We start from the raw sequence: 18,678 nt of genomic DNA on the forward strand, positions 1-18,678 counted from the left end.
TTTGTTGTCCCCTTCTCCTCCTGCCGTCAATATTTCCCAGCATCAGGGTCTTTTCCAATGAGTCAGCTGAAATAATCCTTGGAATCAAAGAAAAAGGGGCTCCAAGTCTCAAACCCTAAGACAATCAATCATGAATAAAATTCAATACTGTATCTGTAGAAAAGTCTGCTCTGCCTGTTGTCACCTTCTGCAGGAAGCCTTGCTGAGGCCTCCACTAAGTCCCTTAACCCCTTCCTTTGTGTTAGTCAGTAAACAGTCTATGTTTGTCTATTTACCTGATTCTCCTGTTTCCAGTGTCAAAGTCAGTGCCTGACTTAGACAAGTGCCTACTAAAGAATTATTGAATGGTTGAACTGAACTTAGACACATACACATATATATCTATCCTTTTGTATGATTCAATATATTTTTTTTTTTTGGCCACGCCACATGGCATGTGGGATCTTAGTTCCCTACAGTGGAAGGGCAGGGTCTTAAGCTCTGTACTGCCAGGGAAGTCCTGATTTAATTTTTTAAATCAACCTTTTTGAGATATCATTTATATATATAAAATACTCATTTAAAGTGTATTATTCATTGGATTTTGAAATATATATACACCTATGTGACCACCACCACAATTAATATATAGAATATTTTCATCACCCCTAAAAGTTCCCTCATGAACTTTTGCATGCTTAATGTTTTATAATACTTTTCAGTGTTGATTCATTTCTTGTTTATATGTTTATTGATTGTCTCTCTTCCTCTCCTCACCATTATATTTGCTTCCTGAGAACACGCAGTGCTTCTCTGTTATGTTCATTGCTGTATCTATAACCCCTAGAACAAGCACATAGCAGGTGCTCAAAAAAAATTTTTTTTTTGAAAGAATTAATGAATTGTACTGGGAAATGATCCTTTTCAAGAGAAGAGAATGCTTATACTAGCCAAGGCAAACCTTTCCTGATTGTCAGGGACCAAGGAAACAACACTATGTCAGAACTTAATTTTTGTTTGATGTCCACTGTATAGCAGTGGATTTTTTTCTTTATGTCTTATTTTATTGACTCTCTCAACAGTTCTATCAGAAAGATGCTATTATCTCTCTTTCACTGGTGAGGAAACTGAAGTTCAAAGAGGTTGAGTGACTCACCCAAGTTTACACAGCTAGTGTCAAAAGTGGTTTGGAGGCCAAATAAGGCAAATTCTGGAAAGCATTCATTGTATTTTGAAGTTTGGAGACCAATTCCATGACTCAGAGGAGTGCTGGGGGTGGAAGGCTGCTATGGTAGGTTGAGGGGCAGATGAAGACCTGGGAAATGAAAAAGACAGTCATGAACTATGTTTTGAGAACTGTGGCTGAGAGAGGAAGTTGTGTAAGGCTCAACAAAGTAATTTGGGATGCAAAGTGAAAGTGAAGATGAAAGGTTTGGATGACACAGATGGAGCTTTTGCAGAAAGGCAATAGGCAAGAGAGTCAGCAAGTTGATGGATTCACACCTACAATTTTATAACCCCTGCACTTGGTACAGTGCCTGGCTCATACAAGAAGGGAGGAGGGAGGGAGGAAGGATGGACCATGAGAATTAGGAAGGAGCCAGTGACTGAAAAAAAAAGGAGGGGATCAAAGAACAGGTGTACTTTAAGTAACAGAGTGTGAGAATTGGAGGATAGGAAGCCACAGTCATAGAGGGGGAGAGTTTGGGCTTGAGATCTCAGAGATGGAGTAGTTTCTGGTCACAATAAGGTCCAAGACGTGAATGCAGGGGCAGATGGCTAAAGAATGGATGTGAAGGTCAGTGGTGATAGGGTGTGTTATTAATAATTGGAAATATTTGAAGCAAACCTAAATATCCAACAGTAGGGGCACAATGAAGTGAAATATGATTCATTCATAGAATGTTTGGAAAGTTTATAATGTCATGGGGAAATGTTTAAGATCTAAGTTTAGTTGTAAAAGGTACAAAATTACATGTAAGGAATATGTGGTCACTGTGTAAAATATATTCATGCACAGAGGAAAGGATTAGATGAAAATACACCAAAAATATAAATGGTAAATAATGGAATTTCAGATGACTTTAATTTTTTTTTACTTTCTATAATGACTTGTATTACTCTTTTAATTAAAATCTATTAAAAATTAAGAGAATTGATCTGTCTTTTCATTTCTTTATAGAACTGAATTTCCACCTTTTGAACCCTTGTTTTTACAGCTAATAGTATCTATGCCTTAAGTAACCTTTATTAAGCCCAATTTTACTCCCTAGGCATGATAGTTCTCTAATCACACTCCAATTCTCACCTCCACTCTGTAAAGTAGTTATTATTTTCCTAGTCTACATATAACATAACTGAAGCTCAGAAAAGTTGCATAATTTGTCTGAGGTCACACAGCTATTAAGTGGCAAAGTCAGGATTTGAACCTAGGATTGTGTAGTATCAAAACTGATTATTCTTGTATTACTCCTATTCCCCACCCCCCTTCCTCCCATGAATCTAGTAAGTGGAAGGTCTTCTAGCTCACATTTTAAGTAGTGCCTAGCAGCCCCAGGAAAGCAAAGCTTATATCCTTTGAACGTCTGAACTGAAAGGGCCCTGAATACTCATCTAACTCCAAATAGTTTCCTATTTCTCATTTACAGATGGGAAAACTGAGGTCCAGAAAGAGGATATAATATGGCAGGGCCAATTATGAACTATGGCAAAGTTTGACTCAGGCTCCTTTCTTTCTGCTCTTTCTCCAGACTATTCCAGGTCTCATCAAGTAAAGGGTGTTTAGAATTCAACCCTATCATTCTACAGATAGGGAAACTGAGACCCAGAGAGGAGATGTAGTTTTCCCAAAGTCACACAGTGAGTCAGTGGCAGAGATGTTTTTTGAACCGAGGTCTCTTGCCTGCATAAAGGATGTACTGGCCCTTGCTGCAGGCTGTGAAGTGTCAGTTGGCCAGTTAGTCAGCAGGTAATAATACCAGTGGCCCCAGGGACAACACGAACTTTGGAAATCTCAGGCTTTGCGTTAAAAAGGGACACATTAAAATGTTCAGGAATTGTGGTTGATTGAATTGGGGAATCATTGAATTAGTGATACAAACAGGTGTGACAGGTGACAGGAGGGCTAATGGTAGCAGCAATGGCCATTGTCAAAGTACAAAATCAGACAGAAAGAAACTGGAATTCACATGAGATACAGAAGTCACTGAATGGTGCAGAAGTCACAAGATGTGTGTGTGTGTGTGTGTGTGTGTGTGTGTGTCTGTGTGCACGACAAGTGAATGTTAATTCTATCAGCTCTCAGACTTGACCATGAAAACTTGGCTGGAAAGACATCCTGAGACAAAGGACCTCTGTGTCCAGCTGGCTCAGACTTTCTGAGGACAGCCCAGCAGGGCTGAGGAACAGCCTGCTGCTCGGGCCTCTGACTGATAAGCTATTGGGACCATCTGTAGATCGTGGATACTCAGACAAGCTGGGACTGAGGAAGAATCGCTCTGGACAGATGCCCAAACCCAAGAGGCCTGATCCATCTGGACTTTCCAGGTCTCAAGTACAAACTGATGGCAGGGATCTCTCCAGGGGCTGCAGGGATGTGAAAGCAAGAGCAGGAGCCATTGTTCACATACAGGAAAAAATAAGCTGGAGGGAAATATATAAAAATGTTGACAGTGGTCATCTTTGGGAGGTAGATCATGGATGTATGTTTTTACTGCTTATTTGCTTCCTCTGGGTTTTCTACATTTTTTCTACAGTATTTACTTTGATAATTCAAGAACAATAAAATAAGAAAAGCAGATGCTTTATTTTCTTGTCTTTCTAATCAGACACTGAGCTCTTTGAGGGATTATATCTTGTTTGTAGCCTGGCATCTAGCACTCACACTGGCACAGGATAGGTTCCCTACAAATATTTAAATGAAGGGCTTGTATTCTACCCTACTTCAAACATATAGGCTATTGTTTAATGCTCACTTTCTTGGCAAACTTGACTATCATGTGCTTATTGCTGCTGCCACTGCTAAGTCGCTTCAGTTGTGGCCAACTCTGTGTGACCCCATAGACGGCAGCCCACTAGGTTCCTCCGTCCCTGGGATTCTCCAGGCAAGAATACTGGAATGGGTTGCCATTTCCTCCTCCAATATGTGCTTCTTGGAGTATACTTGATTAGAAATGGCAGCCTACGAAATGAATGAGGGACCCACTACAAGAACCCATTCAATGACAGCAAAAGTAATAATTTTAATGGTTTTACTGATCATAAAATTAATTTACTGATCATGAAATTAATCATGATATTAATTAATAATAATTAGTGTGTGTGTGTGTGTCTGTGTGTGCGTGTGTGTGTGTGCTCAGCTGTGTCCAACTTTTTGCAACCCCATGGACTGTAGCTCACCAGGCTTCAGTCCATGGAATTTTGCAGGCAAGAATACTGGAGTGGGTTGCCATTTCCTACTCGGGATCTTCCCAACCCAGGGATTGAACCCATGTCTCTTGCATCTCCTACATTGGCAGGCAGACACTTTACCACTGTGCTACCTGGTCCTCATGCCAATCTATCATTCAGCAAGCTTTCATTGAGCACCTACTATGTGTACAGTGTTTCTTTCCTTAAAGAATTTAAATATACACAGATTCAGAAAAATGACTGACCCAAGATTCTTATCCAGTGTTACTTACCACCCTACAAGGCTTTTTACTAGTTGATAAATATCTGAGTGACTATGGTCTACTTGGCAGACATGCAGATAGACTGGCAGACAGAAAGAAACAAAAAGAATTGAACAGGTAAGATGGCAGGCAAGTAAGTGGGACGTAGGTCCACTGGTTTCATAACAGCTGGGTAGATTGATCACTAGAGGCAAACACATTGACCTCAGGGAGAAGTAAGTGCTCACAGCTGAATAGGAACAGTGGAGACAGAAAAATTTCAAAACAAACCCACACTTTCACTGCACATTACAGCTTCATACAGTGCATGAGTCTTCAAGAAACTTTAAGTTTTGTTTATGATTCTCTGCATAAGGGATCAGAGTCTTTTACAAATGTCTGCAAAACTTTTCCAGTAAAAGTGGTAGAAAAAATGTTGGCCCCTGAAGAGATATGCTTTAGTTTATCTAGCAAATTCTCTTCTGCAAAATATAATCTCACAATGTTGAATAAATGCAGCAAATGTGTATTTTTATCTAGTTATGCAAGCATTTTCTGAAGGGCCTATTGTTCCAGGCTTAGGACTAGGTGCTGGGGAAGGTACAACTTTTATTCTCAAGGCTGAAAATATTTTTCTCTCTACCTTTGATACGTATATCTTTGTAAACACATACACATATATACAGATCCGGTTTCAAGTAGTATTTACTGAGCATTTACGATGTGCCTAATGCTGTGTTGCATGCTATTTCATTTAATTCTCCCAGAAACTATGAGTTAGGTAAACCCTTTCTGTAGCTGAATAAACTGAATCTCAAAGAGGTAAAGATACTGCTGGAATGAATCTCTATCCCAATCTTTTTAAAATTTTTATGTATTTATTTATTTGGTTGCATTGAATCTTAGTTGCAGCATGTGGGATCTTCATTGCATCATGTGGGATCTTTCTTTGTGGCTCATGGACTCTCTGGTTATGGCACGCAGGTCCCAGAAGGCACCGGCTTCAGTAGTTGCAGAGCTCGAAGTGGGTTTAGTTGCTCTGTACATGTGGGATCTTAATTTCCCGACCAGGGATCGAACCAGGGTCCCCTGCTTTGCATGGCTATTCTTAACCACTGGACCACCAGGCAAGTGCCAAGTCCAGTCTTTTGAATGCCTACCCTACCAGCCAGGCACCTTGGGGGGTGCATTAAGGAAATAAGTTCATTTGGTAGAAGAATCATAGTTATTTGGCCTCCTTGGTTCTGCATCTCTACAGATTTGGCTGTGATTATGTGCATTTATCAGCTAGATGTGCCTGCTCCCAAACACCTGTTATTTTTTGTTGGATGGATTTCTGGGTACATACAGATATTTGAACAATTTGAATGAAAGATTTGGCAAGGAAAAAAGATGGCAACATCCAACCTTGGTAAACACACTGTTCTTCTGTTCTCAGTTAAAGAGTTCTCCTTAATCTGGCTCCTCTGGCCTGCAGAACCATACAGTACTGCTTGCATTTCCCGTGAAACACCATGCTGTTTCATGCCTCAAGGCCTTTACACATGCAAGTCATTCTGTTTGAAACACTCACTCTTCATCTTTTCTGCCTTTTCAGTTCTTCTTTAGTCATGGCTTCTCTGAAATCTACCTGACTCTGGGGGGTAGTCAGCGCTTTTCTGAATGTCATGGTGCTGTGCTTCCCTCTATCACTGCCCTTACTGCACTGCATTGCAGTTGTTTACTTGTCTGTCTCTTCAGACTACGAGCTCCCTGAAGCTCACAGGTCCCTGGAGAAACTTTATAAGACTCAAGTTTGTACCCCGGTGCCTGGAACAAAATGGATGCTTGAGGAATATTTGTTGAATGAAAGAATAATGAGTCTGCGATGAGAGCACAGAAAAACTGGGCTCTAGTCTCAGCTCTGTAACTGGCAACTGAGTCCATGAGCAAGTCATTCTTTCTCTGGGCTTCATTTTCCCTACACACAGTATGAGGAGGTCAGATTAAATGACCACCAAGGAACATTATGGCTTGAGCCTTTTATGATGTTAAGATGTTATAATGCTAAGAGGAAATGTATAAAACATTAAAATGGGATCTTAATTGACCCTATGACATTATTTTTCTAACAAGACTCCTTATTTGAGGACATCCTAAACTGAAACAAGTTTGATTTGTATCAGTATTATTCATCCAGAAAAATAATCAGTGATAAGAAGTCCTGAGTTCTGTTCTCACCGCTTCAATCATAAAGTTCAAGGTCGAAGCTGTCAACTGTTTCAACGTGAATGTCAGGCTCACTTAACATTTGTCAAATGTATTAATAAATGGATCAATCCAATTGTAAGGCTGAGAATTTTATGGCATAGGCAAAAGGCAGGACCATGCATCCATTCAGTCATTCAAAAAAGTGTTTTTGTAATTACTCTGTGCTAGATACTGGGACACAAGAGTTTGTAAAATTGTTATGAAACTTATCAGTCCAGTGGAACAGAGACAATATTCAAATTATACACAAATAGCTTTATTACTTAGGAACTGTAAAGTAGTATGATTGACTCATAGTTTCTGCATACTCTTTAGGTTATAAAAGGCTTTTCATATACATGACCTCATGGAAGTCATAGAGTATAGTAATTAAAAGTACCAAGTTTTTAAAAAATTATTTATTTATTTGGCAGCACAAGCTCTTAGTTGTGGCACCTGGATCTTCAATCTTTATTGTGGCATGCAGGATCTTTACTTGTGGCATGTGAACTCTTAGTCGCAATATGTGGGATCTAGTTCCTTGATCAAGGATTGAACCCAGAGCCCCTGCATTGGGAGCGCAGAGCCTTAGCCACTGGCCCACCAAGGAAGTCCCAAAAGTACAGATTCTGATGTTACAAAGGCCTGGGTCAAACCGTGCTTTCCACACTCAACTTACAGACTTGGTTCTTGGACAAATTTCTGAGCTTCATTCTCTTCATCTTTTGAATTGGGGAAAAAATAGAACATTTGTCATAGAGCTATTATGAGACTGTGGTGGTGGTGATTTAGTCACTAAGTTGTGTCTGACTCTTGTGACCCCATGGACTGTAGCCCACCAGGATCCTCTGTCTATGGGATTTTCCAGGCAAGAATACTGGAGTGGATTGCCATTTCCTTCTCCATGGGATCGTCCCCACCCAAGGATTGAACCCACATCTTGAACTTGTGTCTCCTGCATTGCAGGTGGATTCTTTACCATTTGAGCCACCAGGGAAGCCCCAGTTATGAGACTACAATGAGATAATGCATGTAAGGCTCTCTGTACAATGCTTGACATGTAGTTACTAAACAGTAGCTATTATTATGATTATACAAGTTTTTTTTTCTTCATAGCACTTTTCCCTACATCTCCCTCTCCTAGAAGAGAGGAGAGGTTTGAAATCAGACAGATGTAAATTCAAATCTCAGGTCCGCCACTTACTAAATGAAAAAAAGGAACTAATAATACCTATTTTAAAGCATCATCCATGGGAGTATATGAGGAGAAATTTTTAGTGAGCCACGTGAAAGTCTAACACATAATAACAAATCTTTTGACTTTGACATCAATTCTTATCCTTCATTGGGTCAGCTATGGTCAAGGAAGCAGGACCCGCCTCTTTCAAGCCACAGCAACTTGAGGCAGAAAGAACCTTCTGGGGTCCCTCCCTTGGATTGATGGATGAGGTGGTCACTGACATTTTCTGGCCTAACACTGAGATCTTAGGAGCAACACGGGAAGACAAAAGAGAAAGCAAGCCCCTAGGCCTCAAGAAGGGAGGTTGTTGTGTGTGTGATCAGTCATGTCCAACTCTGCGACTCCATGGACTGTAGCCCGCCAGGCTCCTCTGTCCATGGGATTCTCCAGGCAACGATACTGGAGTGCGTTGCCATGTCTCCCTCCAGGGGATCTTCCTGACCCAGGAATCGAACCCATGTCTCAGTGCAACTTCTGCATTGGCAGACGGATTCTTTACCACTGAGGCAGTTTGGTTTTAGACTTCAGTAATAGGAGCCAAGAGAGCCACTCAGGGTGGTATTATTGGATGTATGTTGAAATGGGCTTTTCATGGGCAGAGCTAAGGCAATAATCCTGGATATCAGGTAGTGGTATCTGAGAAAGACTGACTCAGCTGCAGGAAGGAGATGAAATGAAAGCTACCCTCAAGGCCTCTTTCATCTTAAGCTGCCAAATTGCCCCATGACTCTGAGATCGTGGTGGGTCCAAGAAGTGGGAGTCAGCAATTCTGAGGCATAAAATCAGACAGGCACTGAATGTTTGGAAGGAGTGCCGGGTCCCAAAAGAATGCTTCTTTGTCTGTATGCCATCTATGCCAAAGCAAAACAAATTTATCAGCATCTCCTTGAAACTGCAGAGGAGAGTCTAAAAAGTTTAAGCAATAAAAAAGGTAAAGGGAAATTGATTGTTCAATATCATCATTACTAATTCAAGAAGTATAAAATGACATTGCTAATCTCTTTACTTGGTAAGCTAATTTTATTATTATACTAGACATAAATATGTATAAGCACTCAGTCCCTCAACCATAAAGGTACTTTACCAAACATTCCTGTAATGATTTTCATAATTTAACTTTCATAGGGGAGGGTGTGTTAGAGCATTAATGGAGCACTAACTACATAACAGTACATGAATAGTGGGTTCAGGCATCAGATAGTGAGGGGGTTTACAGGAATATTGGAGTTACCTTCTGATAGCCCCTTACTGTCTTCATAAGACTTGCTCAACCTTGGCTGCATTTCATTGTCTTTAAAATACACAAACTATTTCTATATGCTGCTATTTTTCTTCTTTAATCCCATAGATGGATGGAAAAAACATGGATGGAATCTAAACATGGGTCATTTATGGCAAATTTCAGCTCACTGCAGGAAAGTTTTATGGAGACAAAGAAAAGGATAAAGGTAATTACAAGAATCCAGAAACATACTAATTCATTGGGAAAGTTCTGACTTCGATACAACTGTTTTTATTCATGATTATCAACTTACTTTTTTTTCTTAGTATAAAAAGAAGTGGTAGGTGGAGAAAAGTCTCTACAAAAATAATGTATTTATTGAATAGCAGGTATTTAAAACTAAGTCCTTAGACACATTACCCCATTAATCTTCCTAACAACGCCATTGAGAAGGTTACTATTAGGTTCCCAATTTTGCAGAGGCCCTCAGAGAGGTTGAGCAATTTGCCCAATGCTATACTCACAGCTGGCAAGAGGTGAAGCTGAGACTTGATTCTAAATCTGACACCAGACTGTGTTCATTACACAGGACTATACTGCTTTTCCCAATCCTAAGCTTTTTTAAATTTAACACTCTGCACTTGAAAAAGGGGACAGCACTATATAAGCCCCCAGTACTGCTCTCCCCCAGAGCTGCTTGCTACGATGGAGAATTGAGCAGACAGACCTAGGGCCATGACTAGCTAGCTGCCTAATTTGGGCAAGTCTTTTCACTTCTCTGAGCTTTGATATTAGATGGAGATACTAATCATCATCTACCATTCATTAGGCAGGGCTGCTGTAAGAACCTCATAATGTTTTATGCGGGAAGGGGGACGCTAGGCGAAGTCTTTTTTTTGGTCTGAGAAAGCTTTTGTCCTATAAATAGAATCCATTGATTGTCCTCTGGAGTGATTTCCCATCTTCTCTCTCCTGGATACTACTGTGAATCTCATTTTCATGTTTATTAAAGGAGAGAATTACGAATTGGCTTGTACATTTTAAAATTTCATTTAAATCCACTCTGGAAAATTGTTTCCAGAGAGAGAACAGAGAGACTGTCTGAGGGACTCTTGAGGGCAGTGTGCACAGCCACCCACCTCCTCTCAGCGTGACTTCGTGGTTGTTGCCCCATATCTCATCCTATTCAGGTTCATTAGGTGCCCCCTGGTTGTCTAAAAGGGTTCTGAATACAAACGAGGCTTGGAGAGCGGGGAAATCACATGGCTACACAGCTACATCCGGTAGAGTGGAGATTCAAGGATTGGTCTTCTGCCCATGGGTTTAGTACTCTTGCCTTTGTGCCCATGCCTCCTCCATGAAGCCTTCTCTGACTACTCTGGCCTTCCTGAGGTCTTTGGGGAAATAAGCATCCACTTCACTTTTTTTTTCAGCTGCGGTGAGTTTTTGTTACAGCATGCAGGCTCTACACTGTGGCCTGTGGGCTTACTCTGGTTGTGGCACACATTTCTCTAATTGTTTCTCTTCTTGCAGTATGAGGGCTCTCTAGTTGTAGCACACAGGCCTAGTTGCCCTGCAGCATGTGGGATCTTAGTTCCCAGACCAGGGATTGACCAGGGGTCACCAGGATTGTGACCCCTGCGTTGGGAGGCAGATTCTTCTTTTGGAAGGAGGGTGTGGATTCTTAACCACTGGACCACAGGTGAAGTCTTAAGTGTAAGTGTATGCTTTAAAATATAGACAGCTGTTAATGCAATATCAGACATCAAAGTGCTTAGCACAAAGCCTAGTGTACAATAAATGCTCAAGAGACATCTGAATCAGGACCTGTGATCCTTCTGTGCAATTTAACACATATTTATTAAGCATTTCCTCTATGTCAGACCTTGTCCTAGATCTTTATGTTAAAGAGGCCTCTGCAATCCAGGAGTTTAAAAATTATTCAAAGAGACTGAAATAAGCTTAACTGCAACATAATGTGATCCAGGGAGGTACCAAGAGTTGTGGGATCGTAAAGGAAGGACCTTCATCAGGCATGAATGATGATAGTCCCTTGCATTTTATATTGACAGTTTACAAAGTGTTTCTTACATCTCTTACCCATTTGAGTTTCAAGAGAACCCTCTGGAGTATGATTAATTATCTACATTTTGCTGATGAGGAAGCTGAAGCTCAGAGTTAAAGTGACAGAGTCATAACCAGAAAGCTGGGCAGCAGCTTGGAATAATGAAAAGACCACTAGCTTGGAGGTCTGGACACTGGCTTATGTGTATGTTACTTGTGAATATATGATCTTAGATTAGTAACTTTCCCTCTCTGGAGCTTGGCTTTCTCATTTATAAAGCAATGTAGTTAGACTACAAAGGCTCTAATACCCCTTACAGCTCCAGTATTGTCCGGATGGAGAGTTAAAGTCTCGGGTTAGGGGCTCTGAAATTAAGTAGACTGATTGTATGATTTTGGACAAATAAAATAGCTTTAATGATTTCATAATAAGGTAGAGATATTAGTAAGGCCCACCTCATAGAGTTTTTATGAGGATTATGAGTGGTAACACACATGAATGAAACATACTGCATGGTAATGAGGAAGTGTTCAATAGGTGTTAGCAATGATTACTATTTACTCTAAGAGGCCACGCTGGGCCTCTTCTTACAACAGCAGTTGTGTACAGCAAAGCCTGATTCTGGCCACCCATGGGGTCTCTGTAGAAACCCCATGTTTTGTAACACTTCAGAACAGTATTTAAGTATCTCTTGTAAATCAGAGGCAGTATGGTATGCTGAAAAAAAGAAAGAATCAGTCAAACATGGCTTAAAAATCCCAGTTTAGTTCGTTACTAGCTATGTGGTCCTAGGCAGCTCACTTCACCTCCCCATGACTCAGACTCCTAATTTGTAAAAGTGAAGATAGTACCTGTTTTGCAGAATTGCTCTGAGGCTTGAGTAAAATAATGTGTGTAAAGCAGCCACGACGGTACCTGGCATGCAGCAGGTGTGTAAGAAGGTACCAGAAATTGGTAAGACCAAGTGCTTGGTTTCTGTGGCTGCTCTTAGGGTACTGAAGTCTGAAGATTCTGTGCTCTCTGCTCTCAGGTCTCCAAACCAGCAAAGATGCTAAGTTTTATGCCCTCTCAACCAGATTTAAGCCATTCAGCAATGAGAACGAGACCTTGGTGGTTCAGTTTTCGGTAAAACATGAGCAAGGCATTGATTGCGGTGGTGGGTGTGTGAAACTCTTTCCTGACACCCTGAACCAGCAGGATATGCATTCAGAATCAGAGTATTACATCATGTTTGGTAAGCGCTTTGATAGCAGTCACTGTCAGCTACGTAAGGTCTTTTTTTTTTTTTACTGTGCCGGGTCTTACTTGTGGCACAATCTTTGTTTTGAGATGCAGGTTATTTTAGTTGCTGCATGCATGATCTTTTTTTTTTCTTTTTCAGTTGTGGCATTCAGTTCAGTTCAGTTCAGTTGCTCAGTCGTGTCCGACTCTTTTCGACCCCATGGGCTGCAGCACGTCAGGCTTCCCTGTCCATCACCAACTCCTGGAGATTGCTCAAACTCGTGTCCATTCAGTTGGTGATGCCATCCAGCCATCTCATCCTCTGTCATCCCCTTCTCCTCCTGCCTTCAATCTTGCGCAGCATCAGGGTCTTTTCCAAGAAGTCAGTTCTTCACATCAGGTGGCCAGAGTATTGCAGCTTCAGCTTCAGCATCAGTCCTTCCAATGAATATTCAGGACTAATTTCCTTTAGGATGGACTAGTTGGATCTCCTTGCAGTCCAAGGGACTCTCAAGAGTCTTCTCCAACACCACAGTTCAAAAGCATCAATTCTTTGGTGCTCAGCTTTCTTTATAGTCCAACTCTCACATCCATACATGACTACTGGAAAAACCATAGCTTTGACTAGACAGACCTTTGTCAGCAAAGTAATGTCTCTGCTTTTTAATACACTGTCTGGGTTGTTCATAGCCTTTCTTCCAAGGAGCAAGCGTCTTTTAATTTCATGGCTGCAGTCACCATCTGCAGTGATTTTGGAGCCCAAGAAAATAAAGTCTGTCACTATTTCCATTGTTTCCCCCTCTATTTGCCATGCAGTGATGGGACCAGATGCCATGATCTTAGTTTTTTGAATGTTGAGTTTTAAGCCAACTTTTTCACTCTCCTCTTTCACTTTCATCAAGGGGCTCTTCAGTTCTTCTTCACTTTCTGCCATAAGGGTGGTATCATCTGCGTATCTGAGGTTATTGATATTTCTCCTGGCAATCTTGATTCCAGCTTGTCCATCATCCATCTCTTTTTTCTTTATCAGTTGTGGCATGCAGAATCTTTACTTGCGGCATGCAAGATCTAGTCCCCTGACCAGCCATCAAACCCTGGTCCCCCTGCATTGGGAGCCCGGAGTCTTAGCCACTGGACCACCTGGGGAGTCCTGGGCCTGTGAGATCTTAATGAGAGCCACTGTAGTTCTAGAATAGGCTCAGAAGCACCTGGAACAGGAAATTTATTTTTTAAAATTTATTATATTGAAGTATAGTTGATTTACAGTGTTGTGTTAATTTCTGTTTACATCAAAATGATTCTGATATATATATATGTATAATATATCCAGTTATACACACACACATTCTTTTTCATATTCTTTGAAGCAGGAAGTTTCTAATGCGATAGCTCCACCTCCCTCTGCGGTAAGACTCTTCAAAGACCTGAGAAAAGCAACTCTAAACCTAAATGTTAATATAAATAGATCAAAGAGGTGGAGAGTCACATGGTATTAATAAGGCTATAGTACAAAGAGACATTCTCTACGTCTAAGAATAGGAGAAAGGGACAAGAAACTATGCAGACACCCTCAAATGTACAGATGTAATACAATAATGCTTTGTGGTCTGAAGGAGATTCCTGCCCCCCAGGCAGAGAAAGACATAGAAGGTCAGGGAAATTGCTTTTATCCAACATTTGTGGTGCATCCAGTGATGCACCTGTAACCTCAGTATACTGGGCCTCTTTGGGGCAGTCCAGCTCTTACTTAGCTCCTACCCTTAGACCAGCTTCAATGTTGTTGATATTTAAAAATAAAGAAATGACAGCAACTAATCCCACTCCCAAATCACTGATGAAGAATGTGGATTTTACTGAATGTTTTTGCACAAATTCAGAGGAAAAGTTTAAACTACACATCATACATCAACATTTCCTTAAAATTCTCTCTAAATATTTTTTTCTATTCCCAAAGAACTCCATGTCTCTCTCTGGCCCTTCCTCAAATCCTCCTCTTCAGCTGCTTCACCCTTTTTCTGCCTGCATCACTGCTCCCTCAACTCTCCTTTCTTTAGTACTTGTGCTACCGAAGCAAGCACTGCTCTCCTTCTTTCTTATATTTCAATGTCTTTCTTATTTTTTAATCCTTTTCTTATGTAGACCAATATAGCATTCTGGGGCTCTAAAGTGTGTGTCTTCCACCTCAACTTTTTTCAGAATCCCCCCTTCTCACAAGGAACTTATATTTGAAGATGTACATGGTGGTTGTAGTAGGGAAATTGGAAATAGGTTTCTTTTAATGTGATTTTTTTCAAATTAATATTATTTATTTGATGCTCAAAAAACCCAACAAGTTTTTTGGGCTATCATCATCTCCATTTTATAAATGGGAAAATACAGGCAAGAAATTTGCCCAAGGTGAATAAGCGGAAAGTAAGATTTTGAACCCAATTTGTCTGGCTGTAAAGCCTGGGCTTTTTCTACTCTACCCTTTTGTATTCTGTTTGGTTGGGGACATAGGCATATGAGTCATGTTTTAAAAGACAGAATGAAAGACATGCTTTTAAAAAGCTGTTGATGAGGTGCCGTGAAATCGCAAAAGATGGCATGACTCAGTCCAACTGGGGGCTTTTGGGAGAAGATACTAATTACTCTTTGAAGAATGGGTTAGATTTTAATAAGTAGAAAAGAAAATAGAAGAAATATAATTCAGGCATAGGAAACTGTGTATACAAAAGCTCGGGGGCATGAAATTCAAATGCAAGTAGAAAAACAATGAGACCAATGCTTTTGAACTGTGGTGTTGGAGAAGACTCATGAAAATCCCTTGGACTCCAAGGAGATCAGACCAGGCCATCTTAAAGGAAATCAATCCCGAATATTCATTGGAAGGACAGATCCTGAAGCTGAAGCTCCAATACTTTGGCCACCTGATGCCAGGAGCCAACTCATTAGAAAAGACCCTGATGCTGGGCAAGATTGAAGGCAGGAGGAGAGGGGATGACAGAGGATGAGATGGTTGGATGGCATCACCAACTGGATGGACACAAGTTTGAGCAAGCTCCGGGAGTTGGTGACAGACAGGGGAGCCTGGCATGCTGCAGTCCATGGTGTTGCAATGAGTCGGACAGGACTGAGCGGCTGAACAACAACAGCGTGGCCAGCGCACACTCTGTGCGTGTGTGTGTGTGTGTGTGTGCGCGCGCGCGCGCGTGCATGAGTCTGTTGAGCATGCAGGCACATGTGTAGGATAGTCAGAGAGCAATATCATGAGAAATTAGGTTGAAAAACTAGATTAAAACCTATTCTTGGACCTTTGTCTAAGTTTTCTGGGTTCAGAACCACCAACCGTGTCCTCTAAAGTTTTCACAACACAGGAAGAGCCCCCGGCTCTGTTTCTAGTTAAGCTTGGGTTTAAATCTTGGCCATGCTACTTATTTGCTGTTTGATCTTGTGCAAGTTGCTTAACTTTTATGGGCCACAATTTTCCCAACTAAAAGTTGGGATAGTAATACCTACTTGTGAGAATTAAATGACATGCTATTACGTGCCTGGCACAGAAGGGGCTTCCTGTCAGGTTTGGTCAATGGGAGCCCTGGCAGAAGATCACAGGAGGGAAGAGAATTGTGTCCCTTGATTGAAAATCACAGCTTCTCTCCAGGCTGCCCTCTCTACTGAACTCTTTTTTTTTTTTTTTTTCTGGGCTCTGATAACCACCTCTTCTCCTCCCCACTTCAAGCCTAGGGATGGGAATAGCCCTACTGTTGCTAGCCTGGAATATAGCATTATTCCTTATATTTTCTCAATGTCTTGCTACCACTATTTAAAATAGTCCCTTTATTAAGTTCTTCTGAAATAATCCTAAATTTGTGTGTGCTATCTATTTCCTGCTGGGACTCTGATGATTACACAGACCATGTCTGTTTTGGCCACAGAACAGGCAAACTGCCTAAAAGTGATGCAAAATCATGCACTGGGATTTAATTTCCAGGCTCTGACATCTGTGGCTTTGGCAACAACAAAGTACAAGTCATCCTTCGTTATCAAGGGAAATACCATGAGAACAACAAGATCATCAAGTGCAGGGTGAGTGTGTGGGCTGGTCATTAGCCTTGGGAGAAGGGCAAGCATTTTGAATATGTTATCTGATTTAATCTTTATAACATCCCTCTAAATTAAGTACTATCATCTCCATTTTGCAGATTAGAAAATAGAAAGTGGTATAAATTACAGGAGTTCACAGAAGAAATTACAGAAGAAACTGATCTGAAAGACAGGAAGTCATATAAAGTTGTATCTTGGAAGAAGGCTCAGCAAGTTCCCATTCCCCACTGCTAGAAACTGGAAGAGATGGGGGAAGTGGGGAGTGCTGGACTTAGAAACAGGCGGTGAGTTTACCTTAGGAATATTCTCGGCTAGAGAGATTTAGGTTGGCTGGAGGGTAATAGCTGGATTTCATCAGCAACTCAACAGGAAGTCACTGAATGTCAACTCTGTATTAGGCCTTGGACTGGGGATAAAGTAAGTTAGGCATGACCTCTGGTCTCACAGAACTCAGAGTCTAGTAAAGGTAGGAGTCAGACAAAGGAGAATGACTATTTAGGGTAATGGGGGTCTATGAGAGTGTGGAGGAGACCCCACCGCCACCTGACCTGGTGTCTTAGGAAATGCTTCTTAGAAAAGTTTTCCCCTGAGCTGAACTTTGAATGATGAGCACGAATTGGCCTTATAAAGGATGATGACAAATTTTGGAAGGATTGAGCTACTAGAAGGGGTAATCATATGAGAAAAGTTGAGGAGGCTTGAGAAAGAGTAGCACTGAAGAAGTTTGGCCCAACTAGAGCACAGGGGGGAGGCAGAGACCGAGTCCAGAGCAGCCCCTAGAACCTGGGTCATTGGAAAACTTGTTTTCAGGGCAAAGTCCTTCCCTACCAGGTCAGTACAGGAGCTGTACATACAGGGACTCCCTGGGATCCTGCTCAGGGTAGGCCTTGTTCTGGAACATGCAGATACAGCAGATGAGTCAGATACGATCCCTGCTATTGAGAAGCTTAGAGACTAGTGGGACAGACAGAAAACTGGAAAAGAAAAAAGAATGACCAGAATTATGATGAAAGGAAGGATGGGAGCTAAGGGAGACCAGAGGAGTATGTACTTAGGAGAATGAGACCCAAAGACTCTTTTGGGTTAACCAGAGAAATAGGATGAGGAATATTATAAAGTGTGTTTGTGACTATGTGGGAGGTAGCCTTCAGGAACTGAGGGTCTGTTTTAGATGGTGCATTTAATGCTTGAGGTCCAACAGGGGACTGAAATATTCCTCTTTCCCTTTCTAGATCAATAAAGACACTCACCTGTACACTCTCATTATTCGCCCCAGTGCTACTTATGAGGTCAAAATCGACAATAAGCAAGTAGCAGCTGGGGATGTGGAGGACGACTGGGCCTTCTTGCCTCCCAGGAAGATAAAAGCCCCCTACGCCTGGAAACCAAGGAAATGGGATGAACGGCTGCAAATAGAAGATCCTGAAGATAAGAAATCTGAAGTCAGAAGGTGTTTCCTGGGAAGCAACAGGGGATCTTAGCTGTGGGGATGGGCAAAGGAGGATGGGAACAATGGAGCACAAATGGGAGACAACAGTCCCTCAAGGAGGTATCCAGCTAAATACTGGTATTCAAAGAAGCATGGAGGGAAGAGGAAAGCACCTCACATTTGTTCAGGATCTATTGATCCTGCTAGCAGCCTCGATGAGGATAAGGAAACTGACACTTAAAAATGAATGAAGTGAAAAAAAAAAAAAAATGAATGAAGTGACTTGCCCAAGCTCACATACATTAGAACCGACATTTGAACCTGGGTATCTTTGACACCAAAGTTACTGAAATGGGAAATGTGTGGAGTATATGGACTGATTCATTATTATTCACTGGAAAGCTGTATTGGATACAGCTATGAATAGAACAATTCAGGGACTGTGAATCCTCTTGGATTTCAGAATCTAGTGAGGGATGCAGGCAGGTACACAGATGCAGGTCACTGTGTAATTAATGGTGAGAGTCAGGGAAGTCAAATCCTGTGGGAGCCATGAAA

At 41.3% G+C, this 18,678-nt stretch overlaps 1 pseudogene; it reads left to right on the forward strand.

Annotated features, from left to right (window-relative positions):
* The window catches only part of LOC133039988 (calreticulin-like), a 35,631-nt pseudogene that overhangs the window by 1,938 nt on the left and 15,015 nt on the right, over positions 1-18,678 (forward strand).

Source organism: Dama dama, chromosome 20 (genome assembly GCF_033118175.1).
Source record: "Dama dama isolate Ldn47 chromosome 20, ASM3311817v1, whole genome shotgun sequence".
NCBI classification, from domain to species: Eukaryota; Metazoa; Chordata; class Mammalia; order Artiodactyla; family Cervidae; genus Dama; species Dama dama.